The 21,044-nt window shown below is 45.7% G+C and overlaps 1 long non-coding RNA gene across 1 annotated transcript; it reads left to right on the top strand.

The window, feature by feature from the left end:
• The first annotated feature begins 7,349 nt into the window (after window positions 1-7,349).
• LOC127435441 (uncharacterized) lies at window positions 7,350-16,186 on the top strand. The gene is made up of 3 exons (XR_007896202.1): window positions 7,350-7,639; window positions 13,889-14,086; window positions 15,924-16,186. It is a non-coding gene; the product is annotated as an uncharacterized LOC127435441 (long non-coding RNA).
• Window positions 16,187-21,044: the final 4,858 nt, after the last annotated feature.

Raw genomic sequence — 21,044 nt, 5'->3', positions numbered from 1 at the left:
CCAAACAGAGTGTTTGAAACCAAGATACAAAACTTTTTCAAGAAAAAATTGGACTTTCGACTTAAAACGTCATGGTTACTGGTGTAACCTCCGTTCCCTGATGGAGGGAACGAGACGTTGGTGTCGATGTAGTGACACTAGGGGTCACTCTTGGGAGCCCGAGACACCTCTGGTCTTTGATAAAAGGCCAATGAAAATTGGCGAGTGGTATTTGCATGCCACTCCCCCGGACATACGGGTATAAAGGAGCTGGTATGCAACCACTCATTCAGGTTTTACGCTGAGGAGCCGATATAAGGTCCGACCATTTCAGCGGGTAGTTCAGCGTTGTGGCAGGAGGGACCAACGTCTCGTTCCCTCCATCAGGGAACGGAGGTTACACCAGTAACCATGATCTGTCACTCACTCGACGTTGGTGTCGATGTAGTGACACTAGGGGTCCCTATACACAACGCCACAAGGCTGAACGGTGTTACGTGAACTGGCGGTGTGTTGTGGGCAGACTTGCTGTGTGCCTCATAGCCAGCACACCAGGTCGACACGTAACCTCCCCCAACACAGTTATGAGTGTCGAATGGCCCTTTTTGGTGACAAGTCAACTACCCAAAGATAGAGACAGGCTTAACCCAGTCGTGGCCTCTTTTCCCCTTCTCTTTTTCCACTCCCTATAAAAGAAGGGGGATTATCCGACTGGGCCGCCAGGTCTAGTCGGGGGGTGTCCCTCCCAAGGGGAGGACACCGCGGAGACCACAGCTCGCCCCAAGAGAGGGGGGGATATTTAAGTGGAAGAATACGTCACATGGTCTTTCCAACCATGTGGAGAGCCTTCAAGGAAGATCCTGCCCAATGGGGGAGGAGTTACTACAAACATGGAGACTGGGGCAGAAGGGCTCTGCCCAAGGAAGACGCAGTTTTCCAGCAGGGAAACGAACAAGCGGAAGATATAGATCGCATGGGGTTTAGCCTTACAGGGAACCACCATATGCGGAGCACCTACCCCAGAACAGGGCTCTTAGTTAGCGCGTGTACTGGGCCGGTAGTGAGTCTCTCCGAAAACTCGACTGCCACAGGGCTCGGAGGAAGTCAACCAGGGAACAAATTTTTTGAACACTACTGGGAATTAACGGTGCTCGTCTTCAGCTCAAAAGGAGGTGGAAGGCGCTATGTGCAAGCGATACACCCGGCCGGCTATCCCAGGCTTATCCGCTTGTGTTGCGTGCCACTACCTGGGACGAAACCAGTTCCACCCAGAGGTTGTAGAACCTTGCAAAGGTGTTGGGTGTTGCCCAGCCTGCTGCTCTGCAAATGTCTGTTAGAGAGGCACCTCTGGCCAGGGCCCAAGAAGCCGCTACACCACGGGTAGAATGGGCTCGTAGCCCTACCGGGGGCGGCATGTTTTGGGCGAGATATGCCATGGTTATGGCGTCAACGAGCCAGTGGGCGATCCTCTGCTTGGAGACAGCGCTTCCTTTCCGCTGTGCACCAAAGCAGACAAAGAGCTGCTCAGAGACTCTAAAGCTCTGCGTGCGATCCAAATAGATGTGTAAAGCGCGCACCAGACACAGCAACGACAGGGATGGGTCTGCCTCCTCCTGGGGCAGCGCTTGCAGGTTCACCACCTGGGCCCTAAAAGGGGTGGTGGGAACCTTGGGCACATAGCCCGGTCGGGGTCTCAGGATCACGTGAGAATAGCCCGGACCGAACTCCAGGCACGTTTCGCTGACAGAGAACGCTTGCAGGTCACCTACCCTCTTGATGGAAGTGAGCACAATCAGGAGGGCAGTCTTCAAGGAGAGTACCTTAAGCTCGGCTGACTGCAAAGGCTCAAAGGGGGCTCTCTGTAGACCCTGAAGAACTACAGAGAGATCCCATGAAGGAACGAGGCATGGTCTGGAGGGATTCAGCCTCCTGGCGCCTCTAAGGAACCTGATGATCAGGTCGTGCTTCCCTAAGGACTTACCGTCAACTGCGTTGTGGTGTGCTGCTATGGCAGCAACGTACACCTTCAAGGTGGAAGGGGACAGCCTCCCTTCCAGCCTCTCCTGCAGGAAGGAAAGCACTGATCCGACTGCGCATCTCTGGGGGTCTTCGTGTCGAGAAGAACACCACTTAGCGAATAGACGCCACTTAAAGGCATACAGGCACCTCGTAGAGGGGGCCCTAGCCTGAGTGATCGTGTCTACCACCGCGGGTGGTAGGCCACTTAGGTCTTCCGCGTCCCATCCAGGGACCAAACATGGAGATTCCAGAGGTCTGGGAGCGGGTGCCAGAGGGTGCCCCGTCCCTGAGAAAGAAGGTCCTTCCTCAGGGGAATTCGCCAAGGGGGAGCTGTCACGAGGAGCGTGAGGTCTGAGAACCACGTCTGGGTGGACCAGTAGGGTGCTACCAGGATGACCTGCTCCTCGTCCTCCCTGACCTTGCACAGGGTCTGTGCAAGCAGGCTCACTGGGGGAAACGCATATTTGTGAATGCCAGGGGGCCAGCTGTGTGCCAGCGTGTCTATGCCGAGGGGAGCCTCGGTGAGGGCATACCAGAGCGGGCAGTGGGAGGATTCTTGGGAGGCGAACAGGTCCACCTGTGCCCGACCGAATAGACTCCAAATCAGCTGGACTACCTGAGGGTGGAGTCTCCACTCTCCCCTGAGGGAAACCTGCCATGACAGTGCGTCCGCTTTAGTGTTGAGGTTGCCAGGGATGTGAGTGGCTCGCAGCGACTTGAGGTGCTGCCGACTCCGGAGGAGGAGACGGTGGGCGAGTTGTGACATACAGCGAGAGCGCAGACCACCTTGGCGGTTGACATATGCTACCGCTGCCGTGCTGTCCGTCCGAACTAGCACGTACTTGCCCTGGATCAACGGCCAGAACCTCCACAGGGTGAGCAGAATTGCCAGTAACTCGAGGCAGTTGATGTGCCAACGCAGTCGTGGACCCATCCAGAGGCCGGCGGCTGTGTGCCCATTGCAAACGGCACCCCAGCCCATTTTGGAGGTGTCTGTCATGACCACGACGCGCCTGGAGACCAGTTCTAGGGGAACACCTGCTCGTAGAAATGAGAGGTCGGTCCAAGGGCTGAAAAGACGGTGACAGACCGACGTAATGGCCATGCGGTGTGTCCCATGGTGCCATGCCCGTCTCGGGACTCGAGTCTGGAGCCAGTGCTGAAGCGGCCTAATATGCCTCAACCCAAGCGGGGTGGCCACCACCGAGGATGCCATATGCCCCAGGAGCCTCTGAAAAAGTTTCAGTGGAACCACTGTTTTCTGTTTGAACGCCTTCAAACAGGCCAGAACCGACTGGGTGCGCTCGTTCGTAAGGCATGCCGTCAAGGAGACTGAGTCCAACTCCAAACCGAGAAAAGAGATGCTCTGAACCGGGAGGAGCTTGCTCTTTTCCCAGTTGACCCGAAGCCCTAGTCGGCTGAGGTGTGAGAGCACCAGGTCCCTGTGTGCGCATAACACGTCTCGAGAGTGAGCTAAGATTAGCCAGTCGTCGAGATAGTTGAGAATGCGAATGCCCACCTCCCTTAACGGGGCAAGGGCAGCCTCTGTGATCTTCGTAAAGACGTGAGGAGACAGGGACAGGCCGAAAGGGAGGACTTTGTACTGATACTCCTGACCCTCAAATGCAAACTGCAGGAAGGGTCTGTGTCGAGGAAGGATCGAGATGTGAAAGTACGCATCCTTCAGTTCTACTGCCGCGAACCAATCTTGATGCCGGACGCTCGCTAGAATGCGTCTTTGCGTCAGCATCTTGAGTCTGTGTAAAGCCCGGTTCAGTACTCGCAGGTCCAAGATTGGCCGCATATTCACCGCCTTTTTTCGGTACAATGAAGTAGGGGCTGTAAAACCCTTTCTTCATCTCGGCTGGAGGGACAGGTTCTATCGCGCCCTTCCGTAGGAGGGTAGCGATCTCCGCGCGCAGGGTGACAGCGTTTTCGCCCTTGACCAAGGTGAAGTGAATACCGCTGAACCTGGGCGGGCTCCTGGTGAACTGAATCGCATAGCCGAGTCGGACGGTCCGGACCAGCCACCGCGATGGATTGGAAAGTGCAAGCCATGCGTCCAAATTCCGCGCGAGGGGGACCAAGGGGACCAAAGGGACAACATCGTCGGACGTACCGGCAGGTGGGGCCTCGCGGCGGGGCGGAGCGTGAGGTGCCACAGCACGTCATGGCCGTGCTGAGTCTAGGGACATCGAAGCACTTACCTGGCTCCTTGGCATGTGACTGGACGACCGTCCCCGAAGGAGGAAGCCCAGCTGAGGCTTCTGCGTCCGACTGGACAAGCCCGCTCTCCGATGCTGCGCTCGAGAGCTCATCATCTTCGAGTTCGCCCCGACGAGCCGGCGAACTCATCCGGAAGCCCAATCGGGGCAGACGAGCGTGTTGGGGAATGGGAGGTCCGCGGGGGGATACCCGGCGGAGGCGATCCCATTGAGGTCCCCAAATCGCCCCCAGTGCTAGCTGCGCTGACCTCATACCCGTAGGTAGGAGGACCGAGGCGGGGAGCCGCTGGGGTGGCTTGCTTTCGACCCAGCAACGTTGCCATGGTCATGTTCTCGCAGTGAGAACACGAACCATTCATAAACGCTGCCTCCATGTGGGTCGCACCCAGACACGAAAGACAGCGATCATGACCATCCGAAGTTGAGAGAAAATGACCGCAACCAGGAATACCACACGATCGGAAAGGCATCTTTAGAAAGACGCGTCTTTAAAAAGACGTTCCGTGTGTGCGCTCTTTTAGAGAAATATACTCTTTTAGAGGGGAAAAACGCTCTTTCAGAAATTATACTCTCTAGTTTTTCTGCTGAAGCGCCCAGGGGCGTTCTCTGCAGTGCACCAGTGCAGAGGAGGGAGAAGCCGCTGAAATGCGCCGTCAGATCCAGCAGAGGTGAATGAACAGTGCTATTCAGCTCAATGAGCATGACCGTTCGGCTCCGAAGAGAAAATCTGAATGAGTGGTTGCATACCAGCTCCTTTTATACCCGTATGTCCGGGGGAGTGGCATGCAAATACCACTCGTCAATTTTCATTGGCCTTTTATCAAAGACCAGAGGTGTCTTGGGCTCCCAAGAGTGACCCCTAGTGTCACTACATCGACACCAATGTCGAGTGAGTGACAGATAGGGAACCTAGTTATTGTAATATAGCCCTTCCCTGTGTGACAAATAGCCCTGGTCTCCCCTATAACATTATCAGTATTGTGGCCTTTATAGCCTAATGCCTCCTACACACTACACAACTTTCAAAGATGTCAGATTGTCGTACCGTTCATATTACTTGTCATGGAAGTCGTAGGGTTTTCAAATTACACGAGGAATCGGCAACAGGGGTGAACACATTACAAAACATTTCACTGTTGACGAATCCCCGACGACTCTGCCTGGACTCCAAATTACGTTTCACAACAGAGTACACGCGAGAAATGATACGAGATATGAAAACAAATGCATGATCATATGTTATGCATTTCAGAATATGATGTGTATGCTTTTAATCCCCATAGATTTTATTGGTTGCAATATGAAAAATACCTCCTACTGAAAAATATATCTATTTGCTTACCTGACTGTCCAAGAGAATTGGCAGTTTCTCTCCAACTCTTCTCTTTCTCCACCCGGTTGTGGTACAGTTCAGAAGAAACATCAAATAGGCACTGGTGCTCCTGCCAATGTTCCACTCCATTTCTTCGGTCTAATGAGACTTTCTTGATACTGCAGCCATGCTAGTTGATGTTCTGTTGCAGGTACATCAGGACTCCTCCCACTGAAACTTCCCGTGCCCCGTTTCTTGCTCTCTCGTTGGCTGTAGGTCAACGCTGCAGTTATATTCAGTCAAAACACATTTCACATTGCGCGATTTGGAATCGCAGACAGGTCCAGATATTTAACATGCTAGATATCTCGCTGACATCGGCAATGCGTAGGCGCTTCTCTCAGATCGCGTCTTTGATAATTCATACATAGAGTTCGTTGCTCACGGGAGCGAGCTCTGATTTGCCTATGATTTCGGGCTTTTGTTGGCGATCTCCACAAAACTGTCGGCAAGTGAAAATCGGGCCTAAAATCATGTAGTGTAAACTCAGCATAAGGCTCAGATGGGTGGGCTTGAGGAGGTTGCCATATTGGGTGGCACCTGGTAGTGCCAGGGGGTCTTGAGTTATGCCATTGCCTGGCAGGGAGATCCACAGATGGGTCAAGTGTCAGGGCTAGTCAAGATAGTTTGGAGAAAGGGTACTAAAGGAGGTCTATGGTCTTGAGAGATGCTTTCGGGAGGGTTGCAGGGCTAAGATAAAATGTCATATGCTTCTACTGACCTTTATCAATGTTAATAAACAAGTTGTGGGTTTGTTAGGGTTTTTGCTTGCTTTCCTTCTTTTCGGTGTTCAGTCACATTATCGTGAAATTAGAATAACCTTTTAACTTAAGGCATATAATGAGAATTTGGACATGCAGAAGCTTTGCAGGAACAGAATTAGGCAAAAAGCCACTCAAGGTTGTGCGTTACAGTGGTTCTATGGTCAAGAGATCAGAATTAAGCACTAAGATGGAGTGACAACCATATTTAGCTGCAGTGGCCTGCAACTAAATTAAAACTAGGGCTGGGGGTTGACACATTTTTTCCTTATTGACACATTCAATTATATTTAATTAGATTAGATCTTGATTCAATTCTGATTCATTTGGGGTTTTTTTAGTTATAATTATAGCTGTCAACTGATTAAAATTTTTTAGCTATTAGATGATATGCTGATTAATCAAATTAATCGCAATTAATCAAATATATAAATATTTGCAGAGAAAGGTCCCCAAATAACAATATATAATGATTAAATAATTATAAATATTTATATTTAAATAATAATAAATACATGTATTTAATAAACATACAGTAATAGTTTAGATAATTAAAATGCATTACATTATTGTGGTAGATGAGCAAACCATTGATTAAAGGAATAGTTCACCCAAAAATGAAAATTTGCTGATAATTTACTCACCCTCAGGCCATCCAAGATGTATCTGAGTTTGTCTTCATCAAAACAGAATTTAAGACTTTTAGGATTTCATTTCAGGCCTCCTTCTCTAAACGATGCAAGTGAATTATGTAATCTCGTTGGTAAGGTCATGCGTCACGTGGAGGAGGAGTCAGGAAGTGCGTCATTGTTTACATCGTTTTTTTATATATTATTATTTGGAAATTATTTTTTGTAATTTATTTTTTTATATTGTTTTGGACTGTTTTGGTTTGTGAACAGCACAAGTTTATCTTGTAAACAATGACGCGCTTCCTGACTCCTCCTCCACGTGACGCGTGACCTTACCAACGAGCTTATGTCATCCCTCTCATGAGCGCACATCACAGAGATGTACAGAAGCGAACATTTGTAGTTAAAAAGTATATAAATATTGTTTTGTTTCTCAAACTAATCAATCGTTTGCATTCAGAAGACCTTTATTTGTCCACTGGAGTCGTGTGGATTATTTTGATGCTCCCTAAATATGGATTTTGGACCATCAAGAAATGGAGCACATTCACTTACATTGTTTAAAGGAGGAGGCCTGAAATAAAATCCTAAAAGTCTTAAATTCTGTTTTGATGAAGAAATAAACTCAGATATATCTTGGATGGCCTGAGGGTGAGTAAATTATCAGCAAATTTTCATTTTTGGGTGAACTATTCCTTTAATAAACAATAAAAATGTGGCTTTAGAATGCAACATATTGTTTATTTATATACAGTATTATTTAATCTAAGCCTATCACTGGCCTGCAGTCCACAGCAATCTATTTTGCAATTGAATTTGTCAATCTGCCCAAGATAGATTTTATTATATTTTCTAAGGACGTGTATATATACACTACACATGCATCAGACTGACACTTTGAGCATCTCACTTTGGTTGCGTCGCATTATAAAAACAGTTCTTAGGTGGCTGTGTCAAGATAAACGTAGTTTGAAATGTAGAAAAACACTTCTCGAGATTCCAGCATTTGGAATTGCACTTCGTCCAGCTACTGTTTGTTTGAACGCATGAATGCGTTTCTTGTGCTGTTGCTAGTGTCAAGCAAGCCTGAGTTTGGTTTGTTCTTTGTACAGCTACACATTACCTAAACAGCTCGAGTTTTGCTTACTGCCCCCTTCTGAAACCAGGTGGTACGTCAAGCTTGAATTGCTCCAATGGTAGGAATATTCCTTTTTACGGTGCGGGGACATGATTAATTGCATACATTTTGAATGCATTATTATTTATTTTATTTTTTATATAATTAATCACACTGACTTAATGTGTTAAATCAACAGTACTAATTGTAACATCTACTTCTTATTTGATTTTTTTTGTTTGTTAGTTTTTTGTTAATTATATAGGGAAACTTCTATTACAGAAATATTCAAACTTTACACAAATTTTAGTGGGCACAGAGTACAAAATCATTCTTGCGATTTTAAGAATCTATATCGGGTTTGTTCAAATAAAGAACGGAATTAATCAGAAAATATATTTATATACCCAGCTCTTATTAATGCCCCAGATTTACAGCTATCCCAATATCCAAAATGGGTTTCCATTTGTGTGGTGATCTCACTTTATGTCTAGCTGATTCATAAGCATTGGTTATCTGAGGCAGGGTCTTGATATTGGCTGTGTCTCATTGGAAGGATGCATCCTCCGGAGGTCGCATTTGTCGGCCGCATACGTCATTGAGGTTGTCTCGTTTCAGAAAAGCGAGTAGGACACTTCGAATGCAGCCTTCGAATGCGACCTTCTTTCACGGGAATTCAGAGGATGCATGAGGTGTATGCTTCGTGGGCACACATTACCCAGAATACTTTGCTTCAACAGAAATGTCAAAAAAAAAAAAAAAAAAAAAAGACGCCAATTTGCCCGTAAATATAATGTTCAAACACAAGTAATGTTTATTCCCAAGTTGAAGTACCTCAGTAGATGGGTTCAGAATATATAATATGTATAATTATAGTAATATTTCATTAAAATAAATTATTAGACTAAAAGTACACCTGTAAAATCTATTTTCTTTTCTCTTTACATCATAACTCTCCTAAAATGTACCTCATACATTCCCTTCCAGAGGCACTTTGTTCCCTTCTCACTCAAAGCGCTAGCACTTGTTAAGGGTTGGCGTGCTGTCGTAGCAACCATGTTCCGTTCCATTTCCATTTGTCCTACAAAGGCCGTCTCATTTAAACAAGACTTGTTTAAAGGAGGACACTCGGTATACTGCAGCCTTCAAAGGATGCGTCCTGCCTAGCATGCAGCCTTCCAAATGAGACACAGCCATTGTATGGTATTGAGTAGTGGTCGGCCGATATACTGTATCGACGAGGCCGATAAATCGGCCAATATTCTGACTTTTTTTAATTATCAACATCGGCCGAAAGATTTGTTTCTTGAGGGCGCTGAGAATCGCTTGCTTGCATGTGAAGCAACTGAGACATGTAAACAACCAGTCACAGTTCATTTTGTTGTACGTGCCATCGTGTTACTACAATAATAGACCGATGTGCAACACAGTGTCATTTAAACGGTCCGCATATCATAGCGTCGGCAGATGTTTGAGCTCATAACGTTAAAGTGCTCGCCTGTTTCATTCTCCTTCTCTCTCCTCAACAGTTCCCTGTAACTTTTAACTGTCTTGTCTAATGATAAAAAGGCAAATATCAATAAAACAAATATCATATACCGTCTGCAAATATGCGCATATCTCATTTAAACAGATGTAATAACCTCACACACAACTTCAGCAGATCCAGCGTCTTGTGGAGCGCTCATTTATTTACCTCTAAACCAAATATTCCAACAGTCTCTCCTCAACAGTTCCATGTCACCTTTAGCTTTCTTTTCTAATGATACAAGGCAAATATCAACTTCTTTTATATAGCTTTTGCTAATATGCAGATATCTCATTTAAACAGATATAATTCACGAACCACGTGAAAATCCAGCGTTTTCTTCTCGTTGAGTGCTCATCTAATATCTTCCCCTGAAGTGTGTATTCAATCAGCCAGAATCAAAACTTCAAGATCAGGATCAAAAGTTAATAACGGTCAGTCCGTGACAATCCAAGCAGGCGATCCAGGCTGTTTAAACTGTCAGGAGATTGAGGCTCGTGCTGGGACCTGCACGAGCGTGTGTGTGCAACTTCAAGGCTGTGTCTGAAACCAGGAAAATGCTGCCTCCGGAGGCTGTATATGGAGGTAGGATGAAAATAAGGTGCTTTTCAAACTGTTCGGAGACCAGTTTCCTTAAGAGTTCCATTAATTAAAAATAGCTGCTAGTTAAGCCATTAACTGATTAGGTAGCAAGGTAGCAAGTCAGCTGCCGACATTTTGGGATGCAGCCCAAGTTAAAAGTGCTTCAAATGTGCTATAAGTAAATGTCTTATTCAATATGCACTGTATGTACAAATGGTTTGATTCTGTATTTTTGGATAAAATGCGATTGCTAACGTGGACATGCCATCCATGGTTGCTGGACTACTGTGTGTACTGTTATTTCCTTCTTCTTAATATATTAACAATTTCTTCATGTGCAAATAAATTACTAAAATCTGATGACTAAACAGAAACTGCTATCTACCATTTAAAATTCAATATTATTTTTTAGTTTTGTGTGAAATTCAGTAAATGTGGTGCTTATTAATATATAATATATATATATATATATATATATATATATATATATATATATATATATATATGTGCAATTTTATGTTTGTTATTTCCTATATTAAATTCTGTGGTATATCAGCATTGTTTCGGCCACCCTGCTCTCTGGATATCGGCATCAGAATCGGCCATCAAACAATCCATATTGTTCGACCACTAGTATTGAGTTAGTAAAGGTCTCTCTCTTTCTCCATCTCAGGAGTTATTGTCAGAGACACATTGATAGCCACATCCTTAAACCTCAGAGATGGATTGTGATCCCACCAGCCCATCTTCTGCCTCCTGCACACGCAGATTAGCAGACCACTACGATTATCGGCCCGATGACCCCTAAGGGAGACATAATATCCGATCCTGCTGTCTATGCGCACACACTGCACACACCATCCCTTCTGCATCATACAACGGTATACAGCTTATTTACTCCATACGTACAAGACATGCTACTGAATAACACGGGACATACACTCCCAAATATGCTAACAGGCAGTAAATCAGGTGAAAACATCTCTCTCACTTTAGGCATGTCTACCGCTCATGTATAAAAGGTAGGACAGAGAGAGAGTGAGAGGTGCGTGTCATCATGTGTAGGTGGTTAACACTGATGTCTGAATAGTTTGATGGTCACAGGGGGTTGGAACATAGAGATGACTGAAGGCTCTGCCAAGCCAATTAGCACGTCTGCTTTTAAATAGAACGTGTTAGATCCACCCCCGCTAATGATGTCATCGCTTTAGGGTCTCCACGGTGATTGGAACACGGCCGAGCCTGATAGAGCCAAATCTACGATCGTCACTCGCTCTCGCACACTTACACGCGCCATGTGCCATTACCCTGCAAGCTCTTACCATCTGTGTACTGAGAAAATCATTATTCTTAATGCACTTGTTCGTTCTTATTCACAAAACAAACTCATACAGATTCCGCCATTTCTGTCATTTTTCCTGTCAATATTAACGTTCCCCACGATGACATAGAAAATATTTTCCAACACCCTCAAACTCTATTCTTCCATTGTCAGTGCTGGGCATAACGTCTTACGTATATAACGGTGTGTGTTATATTACATTGCAATAATAGTATATACTGCAATATGTTTTTCTTTTTTTAAGGAACAAATGGTTGATATAATGAATAAGCATGTGATAGTTTATTTTTGGATAACAGTGAATGAAATACTTTGGATTATTTTCTTATTTGATAATTCTTAATAAATAAATAAGACTCGCATGAATGCAACAGCTTTATGGCTTTATTTGTTTGTTTATTGATTTAATTTATGAGATTCAACACTATGACAGCTTCTCTGGCTAGTTTAATGGCGAAATCCAGGTTAAAATATAAAAATAGGCAAAACAACTAAAAACATATGCATACATGATGATTAAGATCCATAAAAATTAAAAGTAAATAAAATCTCAAACTGATTCTGGACTGACATTGTCTTTTTCAAGAGTGTCAGCAGAATACAATAATTTTCTCAGAGGACTAGAAATACCACAGTTCAATAAAAGGTGTTTCACAGACAGTGAGCTCTGGCTTGAGGCTTTACTTGTATAGCAAGAGTTAAAGGCAGCATAAAAATAATCCATATGACTCCAGCGGTTAAATCCAGGTCTTCAGAAGCAAAGTGATTGGTGTGGATGAGAAACAGGTCAATATTTAAGTCCTTATTTACTATGAATCTCCACTTTCACATTCTTCTTCTTTTGTTTTTTGCAATCCACATTATTTTTGCATATCGCCACCTACTGGGCAGGGAGGAGAATGTATAGTAAAAAAACAAAAGATTTAAATATTGATCTGTTTCTCACCCACACCTATCATATCCCTTCTGAAGACCTGGATTTAACCACTGGAGTCTTATCGATTACATTTATGCTGTGTTTATATGCTTTTTGGACCTTCAAAGTTCTGGCCACCATTCACTTGCATTATATGGACCTACAGAGCTGAAATATTCTTCTAAAAATCTTTGTTTGTGTTCAGCAGAATTTTTGGGTGAACTATCCCTTTAATAAAACTATTATTAAACATTCAAACAGACAGTTCAAACTCAAAACTGATTCATTTGAAGATATATGCACAACTATTGCCGTACATCAATTAAATTCTATATTAATGCTGCATAATAGATCGCAACAGTGCATTTTTTTCAGACAAATTATTTGTTTTATTTATTTTTTTCCATAGGGATTTCATAAAGTACTTCATAAAAGCATTCTAAGCCATGAATCAAACCAACCAGCTTCGAGGTGAATCACAGCATTACAAACTTTGATTTAACGCAAAACAATTTTTTTTTGAAAATCTTACAAAAAGACAAAGGTACAAGATTGTGTACATTATGAGGAAATGAACTTCAATCACATGAAGTATTGCAAATGACATAATCAAATTAAAAACGGTGAAACGGCTGTTGATTTAAGTTGTATATTTTATACACAATATATTCAGCAAAATGTTCAGATATATACAAATATATAAGTAGTTTGAAAGTGTAGTGAGACTGACTAAGTTGCGTCATTTGCAGTGCATCATGGAAGTGGGCAGTCACTTCAGAGCTGGTTTGGTGCACTTTGCTCACTGCAGTTCTCTGATTGGTGGATGTTTTCTCTTCAGGATAATAGGTAGTATAGTTCTTCACCAGAAATTCCACTATTAAGCAAAAATTGTTTATATATTTTTTTTTTTTTTTTTATGAAGTTGAAATAATGTAAAATTATAGTTTCAGCAGAAGCATAATCCATCAATTAACAACCTCAGAGCTCACAGCAGGTCTGTCTTTAAAGTTTTATAAGTTACCATTAAAAATAATTTCCCCTATGGAGAAAATGAATGGAATTTTTACTTACAGAACCAGAACTTGACTTTTCATTTAGGACACGTCCCTCTCTGTATTTTTATTATTTCACAATTCTTCTCCGTCTTTCTCAGTAGTAACTGACTTAAAACATTCCTGCCTACTGATAGCCACACTAATACATGTATTGCAGTATAAAATGTATAGCAAATTATCTACCAGTTAACACACTTCTACCCTTCCTCTGTATATAGCGTCATACTGCCCAGTGTCATTTCACACATTTAGTTTTACCATTCTCATAATTCTTTTTCTCTCCTTTTCCCTTTTTAATGATCTCTCTCTCTCTCTCTCTCTCTCTCTCTCTCTCTCTCTCTTTCTCATTCTTGTTTATAGTCTCTTTAGTGAGTTGGATCGGTGCTGTTGTCTGGGGAGCCACAGATTGTAGTGGCCATATGGAGGGAGAGAAGAAATGCTCTGAGACGAGTCTCCAGGGGCCCGAGATCTCTAAATGGACTCACAGTTCTGAGATCAGGATGAAAAACTCCATCTCTCTGATCATGCCCCAGATGCTCTACTGAGATCAGCTTCACTGTAAGATGATGCCAAGGGAAAAACCTCACAGCATTCACACACACACACACACACACACACACACACACACACACACACACACACACACACACACACACACACAAACTACTCGTAACTTAACACTTTAAGCTCTGAGGGTAATTTTTTTTAAAGATTTCCTTTCAGTGGCATACCCAAAAGGGTAAATTGTTTGGTTAAAAATAATAAATAAATAAATAAAATAATGATTTATATTATGATCAATTCTGAGTTTCACAGAAAAAAAAAAAAATATCACAAAGATACTTGACAAAAATGTACCTGTTTTCTTATTTTTTTCTGATTTGACATTTTATATTTCAGGGTGTAAATAAGGTAGTTTTGAAAAACGGATTTTTTTTTATTTTTTTCTCAATCATGTCTCCTGTAACTGAGTAAAATATTGTGTTGATATGACAAAGCAAATAATTTATCCTGGTGTCCAAAAACATCTCCAAGTGTCCAAAAGTCTCTCCAAACAAATAAAACATAATGATTGTACATAAGAACTAATTACACAACCATGACTAAAGGTATGCTCTCTCTCCAAAGCATGGAGGCATGAGTAATGAGATCTCATTCAGTTCCATTTTGTGTCATTTTAGCCATCATTGAGTCTGTGTCATGTACTTGGCGGCATCTCCTGGTGGCCTTATGTAATTAGAGTGAACGATCCTCTCTGCCCATATTTGGATGACTTCCACCTCATGTTGCAGAGATCTATATCCTAATATGATTGGTTTAGCATTCCATGATGTTTGACAATGTACTACATATTTTCAATGAAGTCATCTGATCCAGGAAAGCGAACGTGTTTTTAGCCAGATAACACATGCTGTGTGCACACTCTCCTTAATGTGGATTATCTAATGATCTGTGCATCTGATTAAGTTGTGTGTGGGCTTGTTTTAAAGATAATTGTCTCCTCTAAGTAATGGTATGTTCTTTTTATGTTTATTTTTTATAAAGTTATAAGCAAAAAAGATGCATAAAAGCAACACCTGTTTACATGTAGCACTTAGCTATTACTCGCTATATTTTTGTCTATGAGTAAAACAAATAGGCTGGTTGTATTCTACTCTTTGAGAGCTTTACAATGACATATAACACATGGATATTTGATCAGTTTGATGTTTTTACAGATTACAATAAAATGTGCAGTGCAACATTAATAATAAATTATCAAAACTGAAAACTTCTGATTTGTCTGCAAATTTCAAAACACTTGTTTCAGTTTTGGTCATAATGCCTAAATGTACTGTAAAGTACAGGCCCTAAGCTTTAAAATGATACCTATTTTGTGTTGGTCATGAATGTAGTTATTTATTTATTTCAGGGGCTCATCCGAGTTTAAAGGGTTGAAGTAGTTAACCCAAAAATTATAATTCTTTCATCATTTACTGACCCTTTAGTCTCAAACTCGTAAAACTTTATTCCTTCTGCAGAACACAAACTAAAATATTTTTAATGGAGATATGATGTCTGTTACTACTCTTTTAAAGAAGTTAGCTACACTACAAGTTACTAACAAAACATCTATACATGCATATGCTGTAATGTTGTGGCTGATTGGTGTATATATATAGAGAGAGAGATATTGTTTATTATTTTTCAATAGAGGTTGTAATTTATTTTTATCAAAACTGGTAGTTCAGTCTGTCGCTAGAAAGTTACTACATAAAGATACTCAATAACAACCCTGTGTGACCTCAGGTTTTATATAGCTTGACATTTTCTCAGCAATTTATGACTGAGCAACATATCATAAAATAACTCAGTCACACACAGTTATTCATGCACTTATGCTTTTGTCTTTTAGTTGTGGTGACAAATTGTGTCAGGTGAACCGCAGCATCTTGGGGTTGCAATGGCACAGTTAAAGCATTTTCCACCAGTTACCATGGTGAGGTGGACATGACTGGACGTTCTGACCTGCCTCTGAGTTCATTGAGCACTAGGGGCCGAGACAGACACTCAAATATGATCTGCTCTACAGAGCATGACATTCATAACCAGTTTGAATGCTAAAACAGTGCTGGAATAACAAAGTTGTAACAACTGATTGGAAAAATAAAAAATAAAAATGTTTAATCTCATTTTATGCCTGGTCTTTCCTGATTCAGTTTGATTAGATTCCAATTCAGTTGGGTATATTTCTGCTGTATTGTCTATTTTTATTACATATGAAAGACATTCTCTCTCAGCTAATGCTGTTACTTATACAGGAGACCTTCTAACTTGGTACATTATGAAAATATTGATTCCCTATCTGTCATTCACTTGACGTTGTGTCAATGTAGTGACACTAGGGGTCACTCTTGGGAGCCCCAAACACCTCTGCTTTTTTGAAAAAAGGCCAATGGGAATTGCCGAGTGGAATTTGCATGCCACTCCCCCGGACATGCTGGTATGCAACCACTCATTCAGATTTTCTCTTCGGAGCCGAGTGGTTGTATTCAGTGCACTGAATTCAATTTCCCTCCGAAGACGCACCTCAAAACTGCTGGATTTACAGCGCATTTCAGCGGCTTCTCCCCCTCTGCACCTGTGGAGTGCAGAGAACACCCCTGGGTGCTTTGGCAGAGTGAAAAAAGAGACTATATTCTAAAAGAGTATATTTTCATTCACAAAAAGAGCGGCACAAATGGAACATCTTTGTGTGTTATTCCTGGTTGTGGCCATTATCTCTCGACTTCTGACAGCCACCATCACTGTCTTACGTGTCTGGGCACTGCCCACGCAGAGACATCGTACGTGGATGGTTCATGTCCTCATTGCGAGAACATGACCATGGCAACGTTGCGGTCGCGGCTTGCTTTGGGGATGATTTGGGGACATCAATGGGACCACCTTCGCCAGGTATCCCCCCATGGACCTCCCATTCCCCAGCAAGCTCGCTTGCCCCGGTAGGGTGCTCGGACGAGACCGTCGGCTCATCTCAGGGTGAGTTTGACCTCTTGTTCAGAGCCTGGGAAGACGATGAGTTATCGAGCGCAGCATCGGAGAGCAGGCCCGTCCAGTCGGACGCAGAGGCTTCGATTGGGCTTCCTCCTTTGGGAATGGTCGCCAAGTCTCAGGCTGACATGGAAATGACGGACTTGCTTTCCCGGGCGGCCGCAAGCTTTGGGCTAGAGTGGAATCCTCCACTCTCCCCTGAACCCTCGCGGCTCGACGATTGGTTCCTGGGCCCCCGTTCCTTTCTTTCCGGAAGTGCATGAGGAGCTGACAAGGTCATGGGAGGCACCTTTTACTGCCTGGTCCCGGTCTATCAGCTCCCCCGCTCTCACTACCCTTGATGGTGGAGCGGCCAGGGGGTATTCGGTGATTCCCCCAGGTGGATAAGGTGCTCACGGTGCACCTGTGTCTGCAGAGTGCCACCACCTGCCGTGGGTGCCCGAAGCTCACATCCAGGGCCTGTAGGTTTACGGTGCCGCTGGACAAGCCACCTCCACCCTGCACGCCATGGCTCTCCTGCAAGTACACCAAGCCAAGGTGCTAAAAGAACTGCACGAGGGTAGTTCTGAACCGGAATTGATGCAGGAACTGTGCTTGGCGACCGACATCACTCTCTGTGCGACGAAGGTCACGGCACGGTCTCTCGGGCAGGCGATATCCTCCCTGGTGGTCCAAGAGCACCACCTTTGGCTCAACTTGGTTGAGATGCGAGAGGCTGACAAGGCACCCATCTCCTAGGTTGGCCTGGACTTTGCCCAGAAGTTCTCAGCGGTGAAGAAGCAGACGGAGGCCATACGACAGATCCTGCCCTGGCATGGCTCAAGATCCCGCACTCCGTCTGCTCATCGACAAGGGCATCCTCCTGCTGCAACAACACTGGCTCCGCCGCAGCCTGCCCCGTGGCCTGGCCCTGGCGTGGAGCCCAATGCAGGAAGCAAAAGCCACCCGTCTCATGGCTGGCCGCTAAGAACTCGAGGAAGGCTTCGAAGCACCCCTGAGAAGGGCGACCCAGGGGCAAGGAGACCTGCTTCTCTGGAGCTAGTGAACAGACCACTCCATCCCCCGGTGGAGGGCCGGGAGGAGAATCTTCTGTTTCATTTTTTGCCACATGCCCAAGAGGCTGTGGTACCCAAAAGTTTGACAGAAGAGTGGTTTTCTCATTTCCTGGGTCACATGTCTGGTGCGCACAGCCGTCGTTACGACCACCGTCGCAGGTATGGCGCTCCAGCGGCAGATCCCCCGCCCCTGTGCACCCAGATGTGGCACAAACACGCCCACACAGGATTGGTTCCAGTGGACTACGGGGACGTGATTCCTCCTCCCCTCTCCTCGACCAACCTTATGGTGGGCATCAGGAGCCAAGTAAGTGCTTCGATGTCCCTGGACTTAGCACAGTCACGGGGCTCGAGTCCCCTCAACGTGGCACCTCGAGCTCCGCCCCGCTGCAAGACCCACCTGCCAGTACGTCCGAAGTGATCATTCCCTTGGTCCCCCTCACCCGGAGTTTGGGCGCGTAGCTCGCGCTTTCCAACCCATCACAATTGCTGACCCAGACCGTCTGACACGGTTATGCGATTCAGATCGCCAGGTGCCCGCCCAGGTTCAGCGGCGTCCGCTTCACCTCGGTGAAGGGCGAGAATGCCGTTACCTTGCATGCGGAGATCACTACCCTTCTGCGCAAGGGCACGATAGAGCCTGTCCCTCCAGCCGAGATCAAGAAAGAGTTCTACAGCCCTTACTTCATTGTACCGAAGAAAGGCGGTGGGTTGCGACCAATCCTGGACCTGCGAGTGCTGAACTGGGCTTTGCACAGGCTCCCGTTCAAGATGCTGAACGCAAAAACGCATTCTAGCGAGCATCCGGCATCAAGATTGGTTCACGGCGGTAGACCTGAAGGACACGTACTTCCATGTCTCAGTCTTACCTCAACACAGACCCTTCCTGCGGTTTGTCTTCGAAGGCCAGGCATACCAGTACAAGGTCCTACCCTTTGGCCTGTCCTTGTCCCCTCGCATCTTCATGAAGGTCACAGAGGCAGCCCTTGTCCTGCTAAAGGAAGTGGGTGTCCGCATCCTCAACTACCTCGACAACTGGCTAATCCTAGCTCACTCTCGAGATTTGCTGTGCGCACACAGGGACCTTGTGCTCCGGCACCTCAGCCGACTGGGGCTTTGGGTCAACTGGGAAAAGAGCAAGCTCTCCCCGGTTCAGAGCATCTCTTTTCTCGGTTTGGAGTTGGACTCAGTCTCAATGACTGCGCGCCTCATGAACGAGTATGCACAGTCAGTGCTGAACTGTCTGAAGGCGTTCAGACAGAGGACATTTCTTGCATTTCTACTGGCAGGGGTTCCCCTAGAGCAGGTCTCCAGGCATGTCGTGGTTACAACAGATTCCTCCAAGATGGGCTGGGGCGCCGTATGCAACGGGCACACAGCTGCCGGCCCCTGGACTGGCCCGCGGTTGCGTTGGCACATCAACTGCCTAGAGTTGTTGGCAGTACTTCTCGCCCTGCGGAGCTTTCGGCCGTTGATCCAGGGCAAGCACGTGTTGGTCCGGACGGACAACACAGTGATGGTAGTGTATATCAACCATCAAGGCAGTCTACGCTCCCATGGCATGTCACAACTCGCCTGCCATCTCCTCTTCTGGAGTCAGCAGTGCCTCATGTCGCTACGAGCCACTCACATCCCGGGCAACAGCAGCGGACGCACTGTCACGTCAAGTTACCCTCAGGGGAGAGTGGAGACTCCACCCTCAGGTGGTCCAGCTGATTTGGAGTCGATTCGGTCGAGAACAGGTAGACCTGTTTGCTTCCTGGGAATCCTCCCACTGCCCGCTTTGGTACGCTCTGACCGAGACACCCCTCGGTAAAGATGCCCTGGCACACAGCTGGCCCTCTGAACTATGCAAATACACATTTCCCCCAGTGAGCCTACTTGCACAGACCCTGTGCAAGATAAGGGAGGACGAGGAGCAGATCATCCTAGTAGCACCCTACTGGCCCACCCAGACGTGGTTCTCGGAACTCACGCTCCTCGTGACAGCGCCCCCCCCATGGTGAATTCCCCTGAGGAAGGACCTTCTTTCTCAGGGACGGGGCACCATCTGGCACCCGCGACCAGACCTCTGGAATCTACACATCTGGCCCTTGGACGGGACGCAGAAGACCTATGTGGCCTACCACCCGCGGTGGTAGACACAATCACTCAGGCTAGGGCTCCCTCTATGAGGCACCTGTATGCCTTGAAGTGGCGTCTGTTCGCTAAGTGGTGTTCTTCCCGACGCGAAGACCCCCAGAGATGCGCAGTCGGATCGGTGCCTTCCTTCCTGCAGGAAAGGCTGGAGGGGCGGCTGTCCCTTCCACCTTGAATGTGTATGTAGCCGCTATTTCGGCTCATCACAATGCTGTAGATGGTAAGTACTTGGGGAAGCACGACTTGATCATCAGGTTCCTGAGAGGCACTAGGAGGTTGAATCCCTCCAGACCATGCCTCATCCCCTCGTGGGACCTCTCTGTAGTCCTTCGGGGTCTTAAGGTACTCTCTTTGAAGACTGCTCTCCTGACTGCACTTACTTCCATCAAGAGGGTAGGGGACCTGCAGGCGTTCTCTGTCAGCGAATCGTGCCTGGAGTTCGGTCCAGGTTACTCTCACGTGATCCTGAGACCCAGACCGGGCTATGTGACCAAGGTTCCCACTACCCCTTTTAGGGATCAGGTGGTGAACCTGCAAGCACTGCCCCAGGAGGAGGCAGTCCCAGCTTTGGCGTTGCTGTGTCCATTGCAAGATTTACACATCTATTTGGATCGCACGCAGTGCTTTAGAAGCTCCGAGCAGCTCTTTGTCTGCTTTGGTGGACAGCGGAAAGGAAGTGCTGTCTCCAAACAGAGGATCGCCCACTGGGTCATTGATGCCATCGCGATGGCATATCAGGCTCAGGATGTGCCACCCCCTGCGGGGTTACGGGCCCACTCTACCAGGAGTGT

The sequence above is a fragment of the Myxocyprinus asiaticus genome, chromosome 45, assembly GCF_019703515.2.
Source record: "Myxocyprinus asiaticus isolate MX2 ecotype Aquarium Trade chromosome 45, UBuf_Myxa_2, whole genome shotgun sequence".
Classification (NCBI taxonomy): Eukaryota; Metazoa; Chordata; class Actinopteri; order Cypriniformes; family Catostomidae; genus Myxocyprinus; species Myxocyprinus asiaticus.
This window is presented reverse-complemented; position numbering and strand designations above follow the sequence as displayed.